This window comes from Physeter macrocephalus, chromosome 1 (genome assembly GCF_002837175.3).
Source record: "Physeter macrocephalus isolate SW-GA chromosome 1, ASM283717v5, whole genome shotgun sequence".
Taxonomy (NCBI): domain Eukaryota; kingdom Metazoa; phylum Chordata; class Mammalia; order Artiodactyla; family Physeteridae; genus Physeter; species Physeter macrocephalus.
In genome coordinates, this window is record NC_041214.2 from 78,538,982 (window position 1) to 78,554,354 (window position 15,373).

The 15,373-nt window shown below is 40.6% G+C and overlaps 1 long non-coding RNA gene across 4 annotated transcripts in view; it reads left to right on the forward strand.

Moving 5' to 3' along the window:
• Positions 1-15,373, forward strand: part of LOC114486575 (uncharacterized) — a 65,602-nt gene that overhangs the window by 45,394 nt on the left and 4,835 nt on the right. The gene's annotated exons all lie outside the window — the stretch shown is intronic.

Below are 15,373 nucleotides of genomic sequence, written 5' to 3' on the forward strand. Positions count from 1 at the left end.
AGTGTTCCATGAGCACTTGAGAAGAATGTGTATTCTGTTGTTTTTGGATGGAATGTCCTATAAATATCAATTAAGTCCATCTTGTGTAATGTATCATTTAAAGCTTGTGTTTCCTTATTTATTTTCATTTTGGATGATCTGTCCATTGGTGAAAGTGGGGTGTTAAAGTCCCCTACTATGATTGTGTTACTGTCGATTTCCCCTTTTATGGCTGTTAGTATTTGCCTTATGTATTGAGGTGCTCCTATGTTGGGTGCATAAATATTTACAATTGTTATATCTTCTTCATGGATCGATCCCTTGATCATTATATAGTGTCCTTCTTTGTCTCTTGTTATAGTTTTTACTTTAAAGTCTATTTTGTCTGATATGAGAATTGCTACTCCAGCTTTCTTCTGATTTCCATTTGCATGGAATATCTTTTTCCATCCCCTCACTTTCAGTCTGTATGTGTCCCTAGGTCTGAAGTGGGTCTCTTGTAGACAGCATATATATGGGTCTTGTTTTTGTTTCCATTCAGCCAGTCTGTGTCTTTTGGTGGGAGCATTTAATCCATTTACATTTAAGGTAATTATCGATATGTATGGTTCTATTACCATTTACTGAATTGTTTCGGGTTGTTCTTGTAGGTCTTTTCCTTCTCTTGTGTTTCTTGCCTAGAGAAGTTCCTTTAGCATTTGTTGTAAAGCTGGTTTGGTGGTGCTGAACTCTCTCAGCTTTTGCTTGTCTGTAAAGGTTTTAATTTCTCCATCAAATCTGAATGAGATCCTTGCTGGGTAGAGTAATCTTGGTTGTAGGTTTTTTTCCTTCATCACTTTAAATATGTCCTGCCACTCCCTTCTGGCTTGGAGAGTTTCTGCTGAAAGATCCGATGTTAACCTTATGGGGATTCCTTTGTGTGTTATTTGTTGTTTTTCCCTTGCTGCTTTTAATATGTTTTCTTTGTATTTAATTTTTGACAGTTTGATTATTATGTGTCTTGGCGTGTTTCTCCTTGGGTTTATCCTGTATGGGACTCTCTGTGCTTCCTGGACTTGATTGACTATTTCCTTTCCTATATTAGGGAAGTTTTCAACTATAATCTCTTCAAATATTTTCTCAATCCCTTTCTTTTTCTCTTCTCCTTTTGGGACCCCTATAATTCGAATGTTGGTTGCGTTTAATGTTGTCCCAGAGGTCTCTGGGACTGTCCTCAGTTCTTTTCATTCTTTTTTCTTTATTCTGCTCTGCAGTAGTTATTTCCACTATTTTATCTTCCAGGTCACTTATCCGTCCTTCTGCCTCAGTTATTCTGCTATTGATCCTATCTAGATATTTTTAATTTCATTTACTGTGTTGCTCATCGTTGCTTACTTCCTCTTTATTTCTTCTAGGTCCTTGTTAAATGTTTCTTGCATTTTGTCTATTCTATTTCCAAGATTTTGGATCATCTTTACTATCATTATTCTGAATCCTTTTTCAGGTAGACTGCTTATTTCCTCTTCATTTGTTAGGTCTGGTGGGTTTTTACCTTGCTACTTCATCTACTGTGTGTTTTTCTGTCAGAATAAAAGGGAGAAAAAATAGAAAGGAAAGAAAGAAAGGAAGGAAGGAAGGAAGGAAGAAAGCACGAAAGGAAGGAAGCAAGAAAGGGAGGAAGGAAGGAAGGAAGAAAGGAAGGAAGGAAGGGAGGAAGGAAGGGAGGAAGGAAGAAAGGAAGACAGGAAGAAAGGAGGGAAGAAAGGAAGAAAGAAAGAAGATAAAATAAAGTAGGATAAAATAAAGTTATTAAAGTAAAAAATAATTATTAAGAAGAAAAATTTCATAAAAAACCGTTTCGGTCAGAACCCTAGGACAAATGGTGAAAGCAAAGCTATACAGACAAAATCTTACACAGCAGCACACACATACACACTCACAAAAAGAGAAAAAGGGGAAAATAATAATATATCTTGCTCCCAAAGTCCACCTCCTCAACTTGGGATGATTCGCTGTCTATTCAGGTATTCCACAGATGCAAGGCACTTCAAGCTGATTGTGGAGCTTTAATCCGCTGCTTCTGAGGCTGCTGGGAGAGACCTCCCCCTCTCCTCTTTGTTCGCACAGCTCCTGGTGTTCAGCTTTGGACTTGGCCCCGCCTCTGCACGTAGGTCATCCGAGGGCGTCTGCTCTTCGCTCAGAGAGGACGGGGTTAAAGGAGCAGCTGATTCGGGGGCTCTGGCTCACTCAGGCCGGCGGGGAGGGAGGGGCATGGATGTGGGGTAAGCCCGTGGCGGCAGAGGCCGGCGTGACGCTGCAGCAGCCCGAGGCGCGCCACGTGTTCTCCCGAGGAAGCTGTCCCTGGATCCTGGGACCCTGGCAGTGGCGGGCTGCACAGGCTCCTGGGAGAGGAGGTGTGGAGAGTGACCTGTGCTCGCACACAGGCTTCTTGTAGGCGGGAGCAGCAGCCCTAGTGTCCCACGCCCATCTCTGGGGTCCGCGCTGATAGCCATGGCTCACGCCCGTTTCTGGAGCTTCTTTACGTGGTGCGCTGAGTCCCCTCTCCTCTCACACCAGGAAACAAAGAGGCAAGAAAAAGTCTCTAGTCTCTTCAGCAGCTCCGCGCCAGTCTGTGGAGCTACTTTAAGCAGCGCGCTTAATCCCCTCTCCTCGCGCCCCAGGAAGCAAGGAGGGACAAAAGGTCTCTTGCCTCTTTGGCTGCTCCAGACTTCTCCCAGACTCCCTTCCAGCCAGCCGTGGCGCACTAACCCTTTCAGGCTGTGTTCACGCCGCCAACCCCAGTCCTCTCCCGGCTTCCGACGGAAGCCTGAGCCTCAGCTCCCAGCCCCCGCCTTTCCCAGTGGGTGAGCAGACAAGCCTCTCGGGCTGGTGAGTGCCGGTCGGCACCGATCCTCTGTGCGGGAGTCTCTCCGCTCTGCCCTCCGCACCCTGTTACTGCGCTCTCCTCCGCAGCTTCGAAACTCCCCCCGTCCACCACCCGCAGTCTCCACCCGCAAAGGGGCTTCTAGTGTGTGGAAACCTTTCCTCCTTCACAGCTCCCTCCCACTGGTGCAGGTTCCGTCCCTATTCTTTTGTCTCTGTTTATTCTTTTTTCTTTTGCCCTACCCAGGTACGTGGGGAGTTTCTTGCCTTTTGGGAGGTCTGAGGTCTTCTGCCAGCGTTCAGTGGGTGTTCTATAGGAGCAGTTCCACGTGTAGATGTATTTCTGATGTATTTGTGGGGAGGAAGGTGATCTCCGCATCTTACTCTTCCGCCATCTTCTCTCCGCCCCCATTTAATGTATTTTTTACATTTTTAAAGAAAGGGTTTGGGTTTTAATTTTATTTTATTTATTTATTTTATTTTTGGCTGCGTTGTGTTTTTGTTGCTTCATGCGGGCTTTCTCTAGTTGTGATGAGCAGGGGCTACTCTCTGTTTCAGTGCACAGGCTTCTCATTGCGGTGGCTTCTCTTGTTGTGGAGCATGGGCTCTAGGCGTGCAGGCTTCAGTAGCTGTGGCACGTGGGCTCGGTAGTTGTGGCTTGCAGGCTCTAGAGCACAGGCTCAGTAGTTGTGATCCATGGGCTTAGTTGCTCCGCGGCATGTGGGATCTTCCTGGACCAGGGCTCGAACCCGTATCCCCTGCGTTGGCAGGAAAATTCTTAACCACTGTGCCACCAGGGAAGTCCATGGCATTGTTTATTTTTAATTTTTCAATTTTTATTTATTTTTACCTAAAATCTTTAAAAAGTTTTTTGTTCCAGGTTTATTGAGATATAATTGACATACAGCACTGTTTAAGGGATACAGCATAATGATTTGACTTACATTCATCATGAAATGATTATCACAATAAGTTTGGTGAACATCCATCATCTCATATAGATACAAAAATTTAAAAATACACAGAGTGGTGTTACTCCAGTACTTTTTGCTTCAGACAACATGCTCCAGGTCCTACCTGCTGGTACAAGGAGGATGAGAGACATGTAGAGCAGACCTGGACTCAACCTGAAGTAGGAACCAAACCCAAGTGAGTCCAGACTAGATCAGCCAACTCCCAGCCAAACCACAGAAAAAAGAAAAGAAAATTTTTTTTCCTTATAATGAGAACACTTAGGATTTACTCTGTTAACAGTTTTCATACGTAACATACAGCAGTGTTAATTATATTTTTCGTGCTGTACGTTACATCCCTAGTACTTATTTAACTTATAATTAGAAGTTTGTACGTTTTGACTGCCTTCATTCAATTCCCCCTCCACTACTCACCACCTGTGGTAACCACGAATCTGACCTCTTTTTCTGAGTTTGTTTGTTTTTGAAGTATAATGGACCTACACCACTATGTTAGTTCCTGTTACACAACACAGTGATTTGGTATTTCTATACATTTCAAAATGATCACCTTGGTAAGTCTAGTTATGATATGTCACCATACAAAGATATTACATAGTTATTGATTATATTCCCCATACTATATATAGCTATATATGTGTGGATGATTATTTTAAGATGCTGATCTCCTTTTATTTTTTTTTAAGATGCTGATCTCTTAAGTTCAAACAAATTTTAACAACCTTTCATTATTACTCCCTGCCCATATTTACTGTTTTTGACATCATATTTTACATCTTTTTGTTTTATGTATCCCTTAACTACTTATTGCAGATATAAATGATTGTACTACTTTTTTTTTTAAGATACATGCTTTTATTCATACCATTCCTCCAATCTACTTGTTGGATTATTATTCACCTTATTTTAAAAATTGAAGTATAGCTGATTTACAATGTTTTGTTAGTTTCAGGTGTTCAGCAAAGTGATTCATATATATATATATTTTTTTCAGATTCTTTTTCATACAGCTTATTACAAAATATTGAGTATAATTCCCTGTTCTTTACAGTAGGGCCTTGTTATATCTATTTTATATATAGTAGTGTGTATATATTACTCCCAAATTCCTAATTTATTCCTCCCCCCGATTTTACTACTTTTGTCTTTTAACCTTCCTACTAGCTTTATACCTACCTCATTTACCTCCTTTACTGTATATTTGCCTTAACCAGTGAGATTTTTCCTTTTGCAATTTTCATGTTTTCCTTTTGCAATTTTTCACCCCTCCTACCCGTCTCATTGTTGTTCCTTCTTTATATCTTTAGCTGTAGATCTTTTCTGCTAGTCTTCTGGTTTTTCTCATCCATAGCTGCTCTGTAAATAGTTGTAATTTTGCTGTGCCCATGGGAGGAGGGTCTTCCCACTCCAGCATCTTGGGCACCTCCTGGCATTGTTAACCACCCCTCTTCTTTGAACCTCTCTCTTGGCTTTCGTAATAACATTCTCCTTTTCTCAGGCAATTCTTTCTCAGTCTTCTTTTCATGCCACTTAAATACAAATGTGCCCCCCATGTAATATACCTTATTGGAGCTTCCATTCAAATTACCATAAGAATATACGCTCACTGAAACAAGTCAATAAACAGGGAAGTGTACAAAGAAAAAGCCAGCTATATCCTTTTCTGTATTTAGAGCTAATTTAGGATTCTAAAACTACTAAAATTTTTAATATTTTTAATTCTAAAGATTGATCTGGGTTGAAATAAGCCCAGATTCCATGACCCAAATGAAAGTATGTCTGTATTGCAAAGAAGGCTGAAGGCAGTGAGACCAATTAGGAGGTTGTTACTTTGTATCCAAGTGAGAGGGGATGACAGTTTGTACAGGGGATTGACAGTCAGGACGGTAAAACAGACCCATTCCCTGGATATTTAAAAGATGGAATCATAGAGCTAAATGATTGATAGGAAAAGGGAGGTGAGGGAGAGCAGGAATGAAGGATGCCCTCCAGGTTTCCAGGTAAAACATGTGAGAGGATGAGGCTGACACAAACTGAAATAGAATGTGGGAGGAGGAGCCAGTTTGGGGAAGAAAGTGGTATTGGTATTCAGTTTGAGCACACTGAGTTTTAAATGCCAGGGAGACATCCAGGAATATAAGTCCTGTGGCCACCTGGGTACATGGACCTGGAGTTAGGGATTCAGAGAAGGGAGTTATCTGCTTATTATGACAAAAGGAGCTATGGTCACACACAAGCTTGTGTCAGGAAAGAGTGTACAGTGAGAAGGGAAAAGTGGCCTGGGATAGAACCCCGAGGGGCCTCACATTTACAAGGGAGCAGGAGAATCCTGATAGAGCATCCACCATTGCTCTCTCTTTTTACCATCTGTTACTTTGCATCCAACTATCTGGTTCTTAGCCTGTGGAGTGTATTGATCATGCCTTTTTATTTGCTGTATTTCTGGTGCTTTGACATCTAGGGCCTTGTTGACCCTGGAGAGACTGCTTCTTCCAGGGCTAGCCAGTTCCTAGAGATAACAAAGGGCTTGGGGCAGTAGTCCAGTTCCCATGGCTGTCTGCCAGCCTGTGCCCCTCACAAACAAACAGGTGCTGGAAATGGCATCACCAGGAATCTAGTGTCTAACTCACATAATACTTAGATCCATTGTTTAGGGTCAGTGGAGTTGGTTTCTGGGTATAGAGAGGAGGTGGTGTCTTCTAGGGCCTGGTAGAGTAGGAACTGGAACAAGGTAGGAGCAGACATGCCTGGAGGAGTCAGTAGGAATCTGAAAGTTGATGTGATTTTGCATCATGGGGTGAAGGGCTAGAAACCAGGGTCATAATCCTGCAGGCAATCTAGAGTATCTGGTCTATTTATAGTGTAGTCCTTGAGGTCCTCCAAGAACTGAGACCACACAGTTAGGTTTCTTTCCACTCTAGCTCCCAGCAAGAAGCAAAAACACAGGGTGTAGCTGGCATGGCCCACTCGCACACACATGGAGGCTGCAGGGGTCGCCCAAGACTGCCACTTGGCAGGTGGAACCATTAAACAGGTAGGAGCCAAAGTAGTTCCTGGACGGTAGTGGGTTGGGTTAGGGGAACACCCAGTGTCCCTTATCGCCCACCCACCAAGAAACCAAAAACGTGATTTCTTGCATTTCTCCAGAAATCTGATCTTATGTTTCTACAAATAGCCAAACCTTCAGAGGAAAACAACACAAAACCCATCTAGAGGAACCTCCGGTTAATTGTCTGGCAGGGGTCTAGATGGACCATTTGTAAGAAGAGTATCTCTAGCTACCTTTCCACTTCCACCAGCCATACACAAGGTGCTGACAGCTGACCCCAAACCTATCCTTTCTGGCAGGAGGTCCTGATTGGTCCCAAGAATTTCACCTGATTCTTCTCCCAGTTAGATCCTCATTCTTTGCAAGGGGATCCAAGGTGGGTTGTGGGTGTGGTTTTCCTGAATACCAAAAAAACACTGAGAGAGGAATACGGGAGAGAGCAAATAAAATGGATCTCAGAGTGAAAACTATTTATGTAAAAGAACTGCTTATATTTTTAAAATATGGAAGGGTAAGCCATAACGTTTTGAAAGGTTATCTGTAGAAGGAGGGGGCAATAGAGTGGAGAGGAGAGGAGTGAAAGGTAATGTTTGTAGATTTGACTTAGCAACTATGTAAATATCTAACATAATTATAAAACAAAATTAAGATTTAAAAACAATCTCTTTTAAAAATTGAAAGAAAAATAAAACAAATGAACTTAACTGTAAATCAAATAGTGGGGATGACACACAGAGGGGACCTATTTCAAGTGAGTTTAAAACATAGTAATTTGACTGCTTATCCCAGTGGGTTATACCCTTAGGACAAAAAGAACTGCTTCAAGAGTTTTAAACTGTTTATGGCAGTCATATTGTTGGTAGTAGTGTTGGTATTATTCTGAGACTGTTAGATGTGTATTATGGGGTGAAGAAAAAAAGTAATTACGTGATAGTCTACTATCATTCCCAGTGTTACTGAGAACCAGGATTTTTAGCATGGGAAAAAGAAAATAGAGATTAAGATAGAAGTTAGATATAAACCCTGAATCTGAATTGGAAATATCATCATAAACTCACGATGTATTTATCTTAGAAAAAACTATTTTCTGGGGAATTCCCTAGTGGTCCAGTGGTTAGGGCTCCATGCTTTGACTGCTGAGAGTGCGGGTTTGATCCCTGTGGCAGAACTAGGATCCAGCAAGCCTCGGGGTGCAGCCGAAAAAAAAAAGTATTTTCTAGTTCTTTCCATTTTAAAGTCCTAAAAACAATGACCAAGAAGTAAAAGTGAACACACTGATACCCAGATTGTGATCTTGAAATACTATTTCCAAGTAGAAAAAGAGTTAGCAAAGACTACTAAGACCTACTGTATAGCACAGGGAACTCTACTCAATGTTCTGTGGTGACCTAAATGGGAAAGAAATCCAAAAAAGAGGAGACATATGTATATGTATAGCTGATTCACTTTGCTGTACAGTAGAAACAAATACAACATTGTAAAGCAACTATGCTCCAATAAAATTAAAAAATAAAAATAAAAAAGACTGCTAAGTTCTTGTCAGAAGGGCTTAGAAGTCAACTTAACAGGCCTCCCACTGGCCAAAGGTGGGGTAATTTGTGCATCACATCAATATGTTTGTCAACCCCAGTTCATGATAATACTAAAAACTGATTGGTCACCACAGGAAGATTTAAGTGCACAATTTATTATTTTGAGAACAAAAGAGACTATTTATTATTGTTTTTCCTTTATGAGCTATACCATTGGGTAGCCAAATAATATAGAAGAGGGTTTCTTTATAAAAGTAGTCCAGCTAATGAATGAAAAAGGCATGATAGACTTTGAATGTCACCAACTGGAAATCCTAATGAATTAATGGATCTAGTTATTGATATTCAAAAGCTGCTAACATCACAAATGGAGACACCCAGACATCTTGTGCTTCCTAATGGAAGATCACAATACCACCCATGAAGTTGTCCTGCCAAAAAAATTTAACTTGAACATGATCAGGCCTCTATATCCAATTACTAATTTACAGGGGGGAAAAAAAAAATCAGAGGATAGAGAAACATGTTAAATGGCACCATGGGAATATCGTCAGCAAAATACAGATTGTGGACAAATGAGCCCTTTTTTTTTTTGGCCACACCATGCAGCATGCAGGATCTTAGTTCCCCTACCAGAGATTGAACCTGTTTCCCTTGCAGTGGAAGCAGAAAATCCTAACCACTGGACCACCAAGGAATTCCCCAGCCATTTTCTTAAATAAATAAATTTCAAGGAGAAATGAGAGATAGAGGAAGAACACCTAGAGTAAAAGAGAATTGAGTGCATCAACAAATCACAAGGTAGAGGTCTTTTTTTTTCATGATTCAAGCAAATTGTAAAGCATACATGTACACACAACATTTGAGATGATTGCAAACTGAACACTGATTGAATATTTGATAGAATTAAGGAATTATTGTTCATATTCCTAGCCATTTTGCTTTTTACTTGAAAAAACATAGCATTGTTTAAAAATTTTTTAAGTCCTCAAAATTTAGTAATGCATACTAGTTATTAATAAAATATTTTGGATTTTCTTTAAAATAATATGGGAAAGGAGCAAGTAGCAGGAAGAACAGATGACATAAGCATGGCTATGAGTTAATTATTGTTAAAGACAATAATGAACTCTCGGGAGTTCATCATACTATTGTGTCTCCATTTATATAGTTTTTAAAATCTCCCATAAATAAAAAGGTAAAAGAAAAAAAAGGAATTGTAACATTCTAAAATTCCACAGACAACTCAAGATGTAAACTAAGAAGATTCCATTAATTGTGGTCATTGGTGTCACTGGTGGCTTTTTCAGAACAGTTTCGATGGAAAAGTGAGGACAGAAGACAGTTTGCCGCAGGTTAAAAAGCGAACGATTTAGAATACCCTTATGCCTTGAAATTCGCAGGGAATTTTTCACTCCCTCTCTCTTTCTACATTTACCATTATAGAAAATTACAAACCAATAATAAAGTGAGGGTAGAATAATGAACCTCCATGTACCTATTACAACTTAAATAATTGTCAACATTTTGCCAATGTTGTTTCATCTGCAATTCACCATTTATTGATGAACCAATTTAAAGGAAATTCTAGATATAATTTAATTTCACTTGTAAATAATCCAGTATTCTACTTGGTAAGGACCTTTTTCTAATTAACATAAAACCATTAGCACACCTAACAAAATTAAAAATAATTTAAGGAAGGATTTCTTAACAACATATAAAAAAGCACAAATCAGAAAGAGCAAGTTTTTATGTTTTTTTACATTTAAGATTTTAAAATTCTGCTTAACAAAGATCATCACAAGGAAGGGAAAAAATAGACTGAAAAAAGTTAAACACGTGTAATAGACAAAGATTAAAGGGCCACAACAAGGGAACTTCCCTGGTGGTCCAATGGTTAGACTCTGTGCTCCCAATGCAGGGGACACGGGTTCGATCCCTGGTTGGAGAACCAGGATGCTGCATGGCACGGCCAAAAAAACAAAAACAAAACACACACACACACACACACACACACACACACACCCCAAATCAATAAGAAAAAGGCAAACAATCCAATAGGAAAATGGTCAAAGAATAACAGATAACTTACAGAGGAGGAAATTTAAAGTACCATCAAACATATAATAACATGTTCACCTCCCTGGTAATCAGAACAAGCAAATTAAGACCACAGTGAGATACCATTCTGTATCTTTCATATAGACAAAATTGAATGTGATAAAACCATATGTTGGGAAAGATGTAGACTTTGAACAGTTGTTGAAGAGAAATTTGGAAATGTCTACCGAAGCTGAAAATGAGTACGTACTCCATGGTCTAGCAATTCCCCTTCTACGTGTAGAGCCCATAAAACCTTGGATATTTGCATAAGGAAACAAGTATAAGAGTGTTTTTGTAACACTGTTTGTAATAGAGAAAAAAAAAATGGGAACAACCTAAATGTCCAACAATAGGAGAACAGGTAAATAAATTGTGCTTTATTCATATAATGGAACACTAAACTGAAGTTAAAATATGAATCAACCTCAGAAAACATGTTGCATGAAGAACACAAATTGTAAGGAAAATATAAAGTATCACATCATTTATTTAAAGTTTATAAATTGCATTGTTTATGAATACATATACACATCAAATAATAGTATATAGATATGTGTGGAAATGATGGATACCAATTTCAGGATACCAGTTACCTCTGTGAAAAAAGAAGTGAACAAAGGGGCTTCAAATGCATCTGTAATATTTTATTTTGTTTAAAGACCTAAGATTAAAACCTAAAAATCTGGGGCTTCCCTGGTGGCGTAGTGGTTGGGAGTCTGCCTGCTGATACAGGGGATACGGGTTCGTGCCCTGGTCCGGGAGGATCCTGCATGCCACGGAGCGGCTGGGCCCGTGAGCCATGGCCGCTGAGCCTGCGCGTCCGGAGCCTGTGCTCCGCAACGGGAGAGGCCACAACAGTGAGAGGCCCGCGTACCCCCAAAAAAACAAAAAAACAAAAACCTAAAAATCTGAAAGATTAAGAGCTAACCAGGCACACGAATATTTATTATATTTTTCTCTATGCTTGAAATTTTGCTAAAAAGAAAAAATAATGAATTAGGGAGATGAGAAAGGGGAAACAGTAAGGATCTTGGCTCTGAAGTCAAAGAGAGAGGATAGTAGCTAGAAAAGGAAGAAGGGCCAAACTCCTAACGGAGCCGCAAGTTTTGAAATGCTGGCAGGTTAAAGGCCAAGCCACGCCTTTTCATTTTTTATTATCCCCCTCCAGCTTGACAAATAATACTTGGCAAATAAGTAAGCATTCTATGACTTTTGCTGAATGGATAAATGGAGTTAACAGCCAGAATTGCTTCCAAAGACACAGTTGGCATCAATAAGATATATAGTCGAACATTCCTTTTTAACAAGGTGGCTCAGAATTTCCTGAATAGGTTACTCTGGGGACAATTGCTTCTCTCTCTAAAAAGCCATATCCTCTGACTAAATGGGGATTTCTGCCATGCTAGCTAGCAGTGATTACAATTCAGCGTCCTTTCTTGATTAAAACCCTAACATAATTAGGTATCTGTGTTTTGTTGTTTTTGGTTTTAAAAAACAGCTTTGTGGAAGTACAATTTACAACCGTAGAATTCAACCATTATAAGGGTAATTCAATGACTTTTTTTTTTTTTTTTTTTTTTTTTTTTGCGGCACGCGGACCTCTCACTGTTGTGGCCTTTCCCGTTGCGGAGCACAGGCTCCGGACGCGCAGGCTCAGCGTCCGTGGCTCACGGGCCCAGCCGCTCCGCGGCATGTGGGATCTTCCCGGACCGGGGCACGAACCCGTGTCCCCTGCATCAGCAGGCGGACTCTCAACCACTGCGCCACCAGGGAAGCCCCAACAATAATTTTGTTTTCAGCTTTTCACCATTGAGTATGACATCTGCTTTGTATTTTTCATATATGGCTTTTATTATGTTGAGGTAATTTCCTTCTAGTCATAGCTCTTTGAGTGTTTTTATCATTGAGTATTCATTGTGTTGAATTTTCTCAAACGCTTTTTCTGCATCAATTAAGATGATCATATGGGTTTTTCCCTTCACTCTATTAATGTGGTATATTACATTGGTCCATTTCACATGTTGAACCATCCTTGTATTCCAAGAATAAATACCACTTGGTTGTGAAGTATAATCCTTTTAATATGCTGCTGGATTCAGTTTGGTAGTACTTTGTTGAGGATTTTTGCATTAATGCTCGTAAGGTCTGTAGTTTTTTTCTCGTAGGGTCTTTGGTCTGTATTTTTTTTCTTGCACGGTCTTTCTCTGGCTTTGGTATCAGAATAATTCTGGCCTGATAAGGTTGGAAGTGTTCCCCCAGTTCAATTTTTTTGGAAAAGTGTGCGAAGGATTGGTGTTACAAGATGATCCATTTTGCCTTTTAAAGAAGTAGAGACTATCATGTTGTATTGCTTTGAATATATATAACTGAAAGAAAGAAAAAAAAAAAGAAATCCTTTAGGCAATCAAGTGTGCCCTGTCTTTTCTAGTCTTTCCTGTTCCACTGTAAATGGGCCAGACCCAAGTTAGGACAACACCTTCACTCCCAGGACACCATGGCTGAGAGGATTCTCTTCTTCATGCCTCTCCAGAAATCAACTCCAGTGTCATTCCTTTATCTTGTTTTAAACAGAAAGTTAACTCCTACACCATTCATTCACCTTGGCTCAGACTGGACTCTCTAGTTTTGGTCATTTCCAAAGTTCAAATCTAACTCAAAAGATGAAAAATAACACCTGAAACTAACACAACATTGTAAATCAGCTATACTCCAATAAAAATTCTTTAAAAAGGTAAAAAATAACCTCTTTGAGAATAATTTAAGAGAAAATTCAGCATAAGACTTCCATAAATGATCAAAACTGTGGCTTATTTCTAAATGTCCCTGGGTTATGTGAGATGTCCCTATAGAGTTATAATAAACTCCTCTACACTTGGTTAAGGTAACTGGAGTTGGGTTTTGGTTAGTTGCAACTAGAGTCTTAACCAATCACAGTCAATTTGAGAATATTTCCATCATCCCAGAAAGAAATCCCACACCTTTTTTTTTTTAATATGGTGGATTTTTAAATTTATTTATTTTTGGCTGCACTGGGGCTTCGTTGCTGCACACAGTGCGCAGGCTTCTCATTGCAAGGGCTTCTCTTGTTGCAGAGCATGGGCTCTAGGTGTGTGGGCTTCAGAAGTTGTGGCTCACAAGCTTTAGAGCGCAGGCTCAATAGTTGTGGTGCACGGGCTTAGTTGCTCCGCGGCATGTGGGATCTCCCTGGACCAGGGCTTGAACCCGTGTCCTCTGCATTGGCAGGTGGATTCTTAGCCACTGTGCCACCAGGGAAGTCCCAATCCCACACCTTTTATCCATAACTCCTAATTCTTCCATTCTCCTCCATCCCTAAGCAACCGCAAATCTACTTTCTGTCTTTACAGATTTGGTTATTTTGTACATTTGGAACCATATAATGTATGGTAATTTTTGTCCAACTTCTTTCACCTAGAATAATGTTTTCAAGGCTCATCCATGTATTATAACGTGTCAGTACTTCATTCCCTTTTTTTTTTTTTTTTTTTTTTTTTTTTGTGGTACGCGGGCCTCTCACTGTTGTGGCCTCTCCCGTTGCGGAGCACAGGCTCCGGACGTGCAGGCTCAGCGGCCATGACTCACGGGCCCCAGCCGCTCCGCGGCATGTGGGATCCTCCCGGACCGGGGCACGAACCCGTGTCCCCTGCGTCGGCAGGCAGACTCTCAACCACTGCGCCACCAGGGAAGCCCCTTCATTCCTTTTTATTGATGAACAATATTCCATCATATGGATATATCACATTTTATTTATCCATTCCTCAGTTGATGGACAGGATTGTTTGGATTTGGGGAGCTATTAAGAATAACGCTGGGGGCTTCCCTGGTGGCGCAGTGATGCATATTTTTAATTCTTTTGGATATATACCTAAGAATAGAATTGCTGAGTGTTAAATTGTTCTTGCCAGTCCTGCCTGCCTGTGTTACTCCATAATCCTGGCTTGGGTAACAGATCTTTTCCTGCCCAACTTCTGACCTTGGCCCATAGCCTGTGGTCTCTTTTAGAGTTTCCTTTCTCCTATAAAGGACACGGTTACTGTAGTTCCCCATCTCCATCTTACCTACCTCACAGCTTTCAACAACTCAGCCCCTACTTGCATGCTCAGCCCCGCCCCACTTCCCATACTCCATACTTTGAAGTAGGACAGTCCTCAGTTTGAATCCTGACCCAACCACTATATAACTGTGAGGTAATCCTCCCACTTCTTGGTGGCTTACCATCTGCTGGGCGTGAGGCAATGTTCTTTACATACATGGTCTCATTTAATCCCAACACTTAGGTGTTTTAACAGACTCAGAGAGTTTAAATGACATGCCCAAGGTCAAGTAGCCATGGCCTCCATTCAAACCTGTCCTCCTTTTTAGAGCTGGGATATTGTCTTATACTCTTCCTATCAAAACTTGCTGGTCCTATGGCTAACAAGTATAGATGAAAAATGTTTAACAGCACTAGTAATAAAAAATGCAATTTAAAATACAAAAGAGCTATCATTTGTCCCCTAAGCAATTAGTAAAGATTTTAAAAGTCTTTGGTGAGGATTAAGGAAAGCAGACACTGGTGGACATGTATATATATTTTAAAATTTATTTTTATTTTATTTATTTTATTTTTGGCTGCACTGAGTCTTCGTTGCTGCACACGGGCTTTCTCCAGTTGCGTCGAGCAGGGGCTACTCTTCGTTGTGGTGCGCGGGCTTCTCATTGCGGTGGCTTCTCTTGTTGCAGAGCACGGGCTCTAGGCACACGGGCTTCAGTAGTTGTGGCACGTGGGCTTCAGTAATTGTGGCTCGCGGGCTCTAGAGTGCAGGCTCAGTAGTTGTGGCGCACGGGCTTAGTTGCTCCGCGGCATGTGGGAT